Below are 9,110 nucleotides of genomic sequence, written 5' to 3'. Positions count from 1 at the left end.
ATGTAAAACTATTAGTGACAGAGATGCAATTTCTGGTGAACATGATATTTCAGACACACCAGGTCTCCCATCATAGACAAAAGAATGGATTTTGCCCACCTCATCATCGTGTGTCCTCCCCTCAGATTGCTGAGGTGTGTACTACCATACACACACCATGAAGCCTTGCTCACACTGTGGAGCACACAGCAAAGCAGGTTTGTTTCACAGATATTACATTTTGTAATGATCTTAGTAAACAGTTGTCCAAATAACCTTATTTAGTTACAGTAAAAAATATTAATGGTAATTAGAAGAGAAACATTTGCCTTGCCCAAAATATTAAAGTTTTAAAAAACTGCATAGACTAACAGTGTGATTTTTTTTAAAGCTCTAATATACTCTGTCAAAGCAGATTTCAAAAATCACATATCCATATTTGTTAAATATAATCAAGATGATATTTAAAGTAGTAAAATCATAAACCAATGACAGAAGAACCCCAAGGCATTTATTTATGCACCCCTCTGGAATGCGTTTCCTCTGATTTCCATGCAATGAAAGAAGCTTCAAGGTACAGAAGATCTACTCTGTTTTGGCATGATGACATCTCTAAGTTATTTCCGATTCAGGTAGTGGACCTCATTTTCATATCCATGCCCAATGAAATCAAAATGACTCAAGTGTTTCATGCTCTCACTTGGGAACTAATACCTGTGGATTATATCAGAGCAAGATAGGACTCTCATTCCCACACTTTACCAATCACTGAACCATGTTTCTTAGGTAATTTATGATCCTCCCCACATATGCAGAATGTCAAGTTCGTAGCTGGAGTGATACATCAACAAATGTTCAGTGACAAAATCCTATTTCACTGCTACACTTAAAAGTAATGAATTTTCTGTGAATACAATATGATTGTAAGCTTGAAATGAGTGGATTTAATATACTGTGTATTGAAATTTTTATTTGTAAATAATGAATTAGCATTATATTTTAAACATAAATTATCATTTTCCTTTTTTATCCTTCTACAAAACTTATTCTGGTAACATATATAACTTGTTATAAGTTTGCTATAAATTATGTTTGCTATTGCATAGACAAATGCATATAATGGTTGCCAAACCTATATTTTTATCTGTCAGAATGTTACACAAAGTTATACTCAAAATAAGTAGATTTAAAAGTATACATATATGTGTTTAAATGTAATGATATTGTATTAAATTATTTCATTGCAAATTCAGGATATCTTGTCTAAATTTGATGTTTTGGGGGCCACTCTTTAAATATAAATGGTGCTTGAAGACAAGTATGCAATGAAAGTGAAATAAACAAATGTATAGAAAGATACCTAAAAGACAAGTGGCAAAACTGCAACTTATAGAGTTTTGGGGCAATCTCTGCATCTTTTCTCAGAACAAGATGCACCTTCTCCTAGGTGAAACATTATAGGTGGACTTTCTTTGAATTAAATAAATATCAAACTGCCATTCCATCCATATAAACATAGATATCTTTTTTAAATGGCTGTCTTATCACTGTTGACACAGAACATATAGACCATACACAGGGGCAACCCAGTTCTCAGCATGCTCCAAAGACACACGCCAGTTTCCTGTCTAAGGTTTTCAAGGAGTCTTTAAAAGTGAAATTTGATCTAGCCTCAGAACTTTGGCCTCTTAGGCCTTAATCATAAGCATTTTATCTTTAGCCATGGGCAAGGTGGATGGAACTTAAAAAGTTTATGAAAAAAGGAAATGTATTTCTGACAGGAAAATACAGCATGCTCATCCATCATTGTGGATAGTCATTCTTCCTTATGTCCAAATTGGCATAACATTCTGTTTTATCTCAAACATTTTACAATTGGAATTATTAAAAATGAAAATACAGAAAGCATAAAAGCAGAGTCAAGCCTGGTAGGACAGGCCTGAAAGTCCACCTGTTTGGGAGGCTAAGGTGAAAGAATTGGAAGTCCATGGCCTCCCTAAGCTACAGAGCAAGCTCAAGGCCACCCTGGGCAACATAGTGAGTCATTATCTCAAAAAAGAGGATTTTTTAAACCTTACTGCAGATATAGTTCACTGGGTAGTACGCTTGCTTAACCTGTGTGAAATATCAGGTTTGATCACAATTACTAGGGGATGGGGTACTTAAGAGACTGGAAAACGATGCCCCTGCCAACTTGTACCATCAGTGTATCAGCTCCAAAACGGCACAGTGAAAATATCCGTCCCTTCTTGCATTATTTGGAGTCTCCCAAAAAGATTAAGATTCTCTAAAATGAGTTATGATGATTCGGTTTTGACTCTTAGTTGGAAAATTATGGTTGCCTGTTCTTAAAATGTACTGTGTGGTGTATTTTGGAGCCAAACTTGAGTGTTGATTTAACCATTCGTTATGTACAAACAATGAAGCACGTGAACCAAAGAGGCCTTGAATCTAATGATAGAATTTGGTGCAGTGGATACAGTGAAAGAAGTAACTGCAAATAGGTTCCAATTGAAAACAATTCAGCTGAGTCAAACCATAGAAGGCATGATATTGGAATTATGCTTACTGTCACAGGGCCTGGGGTTGGAGATCGTTAAGATTATTGAAATTCTACAGTTCTGTTTCAGCTATGCTATTCAAAGTTCAAAATTCAAAATCAACTTTTGACTGGAGCAACTTTATGTTCTGGAAGGGTCTCTCTAGTTTGATTAGGTGCCATTTAGTTGGATAAAGCATAACATGGTAGACAGCACCCAAGTCCAGGGCCCCAGAGGAAGAAGGCACATGCCTTGACAGCTATATTTTCTTTATCAACTTCACACTTGTGTATGCCTCTGTCTTGCTAATAAGAATGGCATGTACCCCTTAAGTTATAAGATGCATAAATAAAAGTGATAAGATACACACAAGTTCATACTGTAGACCACCCTTAAGATAGAGCGACGTAGAACCATAAACTCTGCTCGCCAGCTGAAAAGCTGTGACAAAATACATCTAGCTACCTTATCGTCATTGTCACCGTGGAGTTGGCATAACCCGAGGAGAATCTAGAGTTCTGCCTCAGTGTGTTTGGACCTGCAGATCACATCTGCTTTACAGACAGGTTTCTCATGCTGCTCCATGCGCACCCAACTTTCACTCTATATTCCCCTGACCCCAACTATGAAGGCTCAGCTTGCCTCACGGTGTATGTTAGATTTTTGGTCAATGCCGCCTGCCCAGCCAAACACTTTGAGTACATAGAAAGAACTAAAAAGCGAAAAATGTCCTTGGAGCTTTGGAAATGACAGTGGAAAGTTTTAGTTTATTTCCCACGTGTGTTTCTGATTATTTGGATGAAAGCATAAAATGTTTTTTTAAAAAAAATTTTTTTTGGTGGGTCTCACATTACCCAGGCTGGCCTCAAACTCATCATGTAGATGAGGATAGTCTCCTGCTTCTGCCTTCCAAGTGCTAGGCCTACAGGCGTGCATATCCTTCTTAAATAATCTTAAAGAGATGTGGGGGGAAAAGAGGTGTGAAAGAGGTATGAGATTAGTATTGTAAAATTTAAAATCTGATAAGCAAGCAATCCTGTCCTTTAAACAATAATGTGGTGGAGGACAAGTGCTGATGGCCACAAACAAGATTACTTGGATTAAAAAACAAAACAAAACAAAACAAAACCAAGGTCAAGAAAATATTGTGAATTGTCTAACTCTATGTAGGTTAAAATGTCCCAGACATAGATGTAGCCACTGGCATGACCTGTGAGCTGTGACTAAGTGCAGCAAACAATGAGGGCTGAACTCATGAGAGAATGTTGCTGTCCCAAACCATTAGCTCATGCTCACAAAGCCTAAGTGTAGCCTGGATACCCTGTGTCTGAGCCAGCATCAAGTTCACCTTCAGCCCTTAGGAGAAACCTGAGCTATATAGGGCCCACTTCCTAGCAGATTTCTTGTCATTTTACTCTAATTCATAACAGTTAAATGCTTTGCAAAGGTTTTACCACACGTTTTACTTTTGAGAGAGACATTTAAAGTTACAGAATGTGCACTTTTAAAGCTAGCGACATACGGATGTAGCATGAGGGGAAACAACAGGATCAGGCCCTATTATCATTGACTCGATCAATGTCGTGTTCTTTTCTCACCTATTACATGCAAAAAAATTCTGATATCACAGTTATTCATAAATATGGCCCTCAAAAATAAAATTCATAATTTAAATACATTCTACATCTAATTCATGATTATAAAGTTAAACATTTTAAAATTCACATTCATATTAAGCAATGGTCATGTAACTAGCACATTAGGAGTGGCTATAGAGACTAATTCTGCCGTTTTATCTCCTGTATTCAGAGTGTTGCCCTCAATTCTGCTTAGTCTCTTCATTATTTGGTACTGAATGGTGAATTGGGGTTTTATGATTTTCAAATAATTTTCTGTAAATGGTATAAATAATCTTTAAGAGGTTTCTGCTTTGAAATTTAACAAATGCACTGGTCAATGTCTCTTCATACCTGCTTGGACACATATTTTAATTCATATTGGAACATTATGAATTATTCTGAGATTTTGTATTGAGTATTTCTATTATTTGAAGTGTTCTCATCTTCCTCCCCAATCACCTTCTTAGGTTAAGATGCAGTACATCTCCTAGGAAAGAAGAGTGTGTCCTTGATAGGAAAGTAGCACTTACCCCTTCCTTCCACACCCTACTCTCCCGTCATCAAAGATGAATAGTCTCTGTCTGTTTATAAGTTCTGACGATTTGGTAATGGTAGCAACTTATAACTAATACTTTCTATAACTGTACGTTCATCATATCTAGTCAGTTTTCCAAACGCCAGGAATTGAGCAATTCCAAATTATACAACAAGTGGTCTTTCTAATTTTCTGACTTATTCTAGTCAACTCTGAAACATCTGGCTCCTAAGCTAAACTGAACTGAGATCCATTAACTCAGGAAAAGCTAGGTTAACTTCTATGTATGTTTACATTTTTTTCATTTATTTAACCAACATTTTTATTGACTACTAGCTATGTGCTGTTACAGAATCTGAAGATACACAAATAAAGATATACTTGTATTCATGAGGACTATGTTCTCATTAGGAGCAAAAAAAAAAAAAAAAAAAAAAAAAAAAAAGCAGAATAAAGAGAGAAAGACAACTAAACAATAAAAAATGTGGGTTAAGGAGAGAAAGACTATAAGACAAGTTAATAGCCAGAAGAAATAATTATCAATGAAGAAACTACATGAGGTATTATAGAAGATTGTATAGAAGGAAAAATGCCACTTTGCATCAACTGAACCTGGGAGGCCCCAAGAAGCAGAATTTGAAAGGGAACAGCTAAAATACATTGCAAACTGCAGAGACCAGTGAGCCAGTGGAGAAATAGGAAGAGGTTGCTCAGGAGAAGCACAGGAGGGCAACACTCACAAAAAGGGAATAGTCCATGCATCAAGTTACCAATCTTTATCTTAGCACTGCTGAATTTAACTTCTGATTATAGTCAGCTACAGCACGCTCCTAGGCTTACCACCATCTTCCTTTGTTTAATGATAATGCGATCTTGGCTATTCTGTGTCAGGTGGCAAATTCTGGGAAATTGCATTAAGTGATTGAGTAAAGCAGGATACTCCATTGGAAACAGACGTTAAACGGGATGAGATTAATGAGCATGGGCCGAACAGGGCAATGACCTTGTCCATGTAAAAGATGGAAAGAGCAGGAGAGACAAGAAGTTGTTTCTTAAAAAAATAAATAAATAAATAAAAGAGAAAAGACAAATGCAAACAAGACGGCTCAGCTGGTAAAGATGCTCCTGCCATGCCTGATGTCTTCACTTTAATCCCTGAGAGTCACAAGGTGGAAGGAAAGAACCAACTCCCCCAAATTGTCCTCTCTCTTCCACACATACACCATAGCACAGGTACACAGACAAATAAATAAATAAATAAATGTAAAATTTAACAGAAACCAACAGATTTACTATAAGGCTCAGAAGACTGATTTAAACATATTAGGATGAGGACAGGTGCTGATTAAAAAAAAAAAAAAAAAAAAAAAAAGTGATTTCCTTTCCTAAATCATTTGTTCCTCGGTGTCCAGGAAGAATTAGTGACAGCCTCCAAATATCTACTACCCTATGGCTACTGAAATCCATGATACTTCAGGGCTTTGTATAAAATGTCATGATGTTTACAGACAGCCTGTGTATGCTCTCTCTTGTTATACAAATTACTCACAAAACCTAATGCCAGGCTGTTCGGAGCCAGCCCGGGGTCATTCAAAGCTAAAAGAGTCTACTGGCTATGGAAAAATACTGATGCCCCATTCCAAAGCTAACTTCCTCCTTTCAGCCTCTGCATGACTTCCTCCTTTCACCCCCTGCAGATGTTATTTAGCAGGTTAGCTCGGGACTTCCCGAGAGACAGTTAGCTAAGATAAGATAGAAATTGCTCCGAGATAAACCATAGGACATTCCCCTGATGGTATCATCTGGAGACATTCTCGCCCTCTCCCCCACTGCTTAGTTCCTGCCTCCACCCCATATAAGCTTTTGCTTTTGATTCAATAAACGGACCTTGATAGGAACGCTACTTGGTTGGTCTCGCCTCTTTCTTTCCCATCTCATCCCTCAGGTATGGCTCCCCTCACGACCCCGTAATTACTGGTCCTGTTGGACGGGACACCAGGCAAATGCTATAGAAATAATTGCAGTACTGATGTTTATAAAATAATGACAAAACTCTCTGCTTGTTTAGAGCAGATAACATTTTTTTTCAATGCTTTAAATTCACAGCCTGCTGAACTCACAGATTCAGAATTGGAACATTTTTTCTTTTTTTAATCTCCAAGTTGCTTCTTTTTAAAATAATCTAACAGTTGGGACCCCTGACCTGTGAATCTCAAAGTGTTAGCTCTATTGGTCAGTTAGCCATTGTTGGAGGTACTTGGCCAAGAAAGCTTTTAGGTCCTCTTTAGAAGCCAGTAAATGTATCTCTTAAAAACTGTATTAAAATTAAACCAAACAAAACATTAAAATTTTTAAAAATAAATCTGATCTTTTTTCTTAGTCAAATATGAACGGTTTGTGGTGATCCCCAGAGGATTCAGTGGGACCATGAAGTTTTATAGGTGCCACATTTTTACTTGTAGCATGTATATTAGCCAAGATGGTGGTAAAGTCACATGACATTTGCCATCTTTATAATATCATTAGCAAAATGACAGCCACGTCATGTGATTGCTTCCACCTTGATAAGCCTCCCTAGCCAAGATGGCAGGAAATCACATGGTTGTTTTTTTGTTCAAGGTGAACTCAACCCCATGGTAAAGTAAGCCCATGCCCCAATCTGGGGAATGCAAATCTTTGTAGAATCCACCATTTTGAAAGTCAAATTTGGATTGCTACACCCTTAACTTTAAAGACACTAGTTAGGTAGATTTATATGAATATAGGAGGAGATGGTAGCTATGTCCTAGGCAAATAGGCAAAATGGCAAAATAAAGAAATGGGAGGAATTTCATAGTCTCATCTTAAGGAAGCTGAGTCTGTTGGTAGCTGATAGAGTACTTAGCATCACAGCAGGAAGTTTCTCTCAGAGTTGGAGATTAGCTTCCTGAGGAATGTCACCAGGCCAGTTTCATGATGGGGAAAGAATTGCTCTGTTTTGCTCTACTTTTCCCAGGCACAAAGTGAGAAGCCAGCCTGACTCAGGACAGGGATTTGGAGGACAAACATTATTCTCGGATGGGAAGGTTGAATCCCAGCTTTGGCCAGCGTCTCATCTTTAACAGCACAGGAAGTTTAGGTAACAAAATATGATAATATGTTCTGCTTTTGATAGGGAGGGGCTGTATGTTATGCATTCCCACCAGCCTGCTTCTAGGCTTCCTGGCAATCTCTGCTGCTGCCAGGTGCTGGTCCTGGGAAGAGATCTTCTAGCGGGAAGGAAGGAGGAGCCTCTACTTCCTTTGCTCCTCCCATTGCCTAGTTCCAAGCCCATGAACAGCTTCTATTTACATTCTCCTAGCAACCTAACCTACTAGTTCTAGGGAGCCATTTCCTTCACCAGCCTCTCAGGTGGACCCCCAAGACTGGGATGTACAAAACCTCTCTGTGGTTAGGCACCATACCCATGTGGTCATGTAGCTATGGGACCCTACCCAGTATATTACCCAAGACTCACTCTCAAGAGTCTCAGGGGATTTAAGCCTATTATTTCTGACCTTCTAAGAAAAATACTTCTTCGCAGAACCTCTACTCTCTTTAACACCCTCTACTTTCAGTTAAGAAGTGCAGTGGATCCTACCGTGTAGTTCAAGATCTCCAGCTTCTCAAATCTGCAGTAGTTCCTCTCTACCCTACACTCTATCCTACACGGTTGCTAATCCTACACACCTTTCCACTATGCCCTCAGGAACCTCCCACTTCCCAGTCCAGGGTTTCAAGGACACATTCTTCTCTATTTTCTTTGACACCCAGTCACAAAACTTCTTTACTTTCACCTGGAGTGACCCTGATACCCACTTCTCTATCCAACTCACCTGGACTGTTTTACCCCAGGGGTTCTGGGACACACTGCACCTGTTTGGCCAGGCCTTTACCTCAGATCTACTCTCCTTATCTCTCTCTAAATCTGAACTTACACAGTATGTACAGGACCTTCTCCTCTACAGTCCATCCCAGCATATTAGCCAAACTAACACCCCTGCCCTTCTAAATTTCTTGTCCCACTAGGCTACATAGTCTCACCTACTAAGGTCCAACCGTTCACCCCTCAGGTCATTTACTTGGGACTAACCGTTACCCCAACCCACAAAGCCATTACCTTAGATAGAAAATGCCTAATCCAACCTCTAACAGTCCCCTCTACTAAAAAGGAGATTTTATCATTCCTGGTAATGGCTGGTTTCTAACACTCTTGTAACCCCCTTCTTTTTCCATTTTGCCCACCCCCCACCCCGATATGAGGCAGCCCTAGGCTCCTTGCATGAATCTCTTCTCAAAACTATTACCAAGCCCTTTCATAAGTTCCAACAGGCTCTTCTTCAGGCCCGAGACTTACACCTCCCGGACCAAACCCACACCTTCTCTCTCTATGTAACAAAAGAAGAGGGATGTTCCCTG

Source organism: Acomys russatus, chromosome 11, assembly GCF_903995435.1.
Source record: "Acomys russatus chromosome 11, mAcoRus1.1, whole genome shotgun sequence".
NCBI classification, from domain to species: domain Eukaryota; kingdom Metazoa; phylum Chordata; class Mammalia; order Rodentia; family Muridae; genus Acomys; species Acomys russatus.
Note: the sequence above shows the minus strand (reverse complement) of the source record.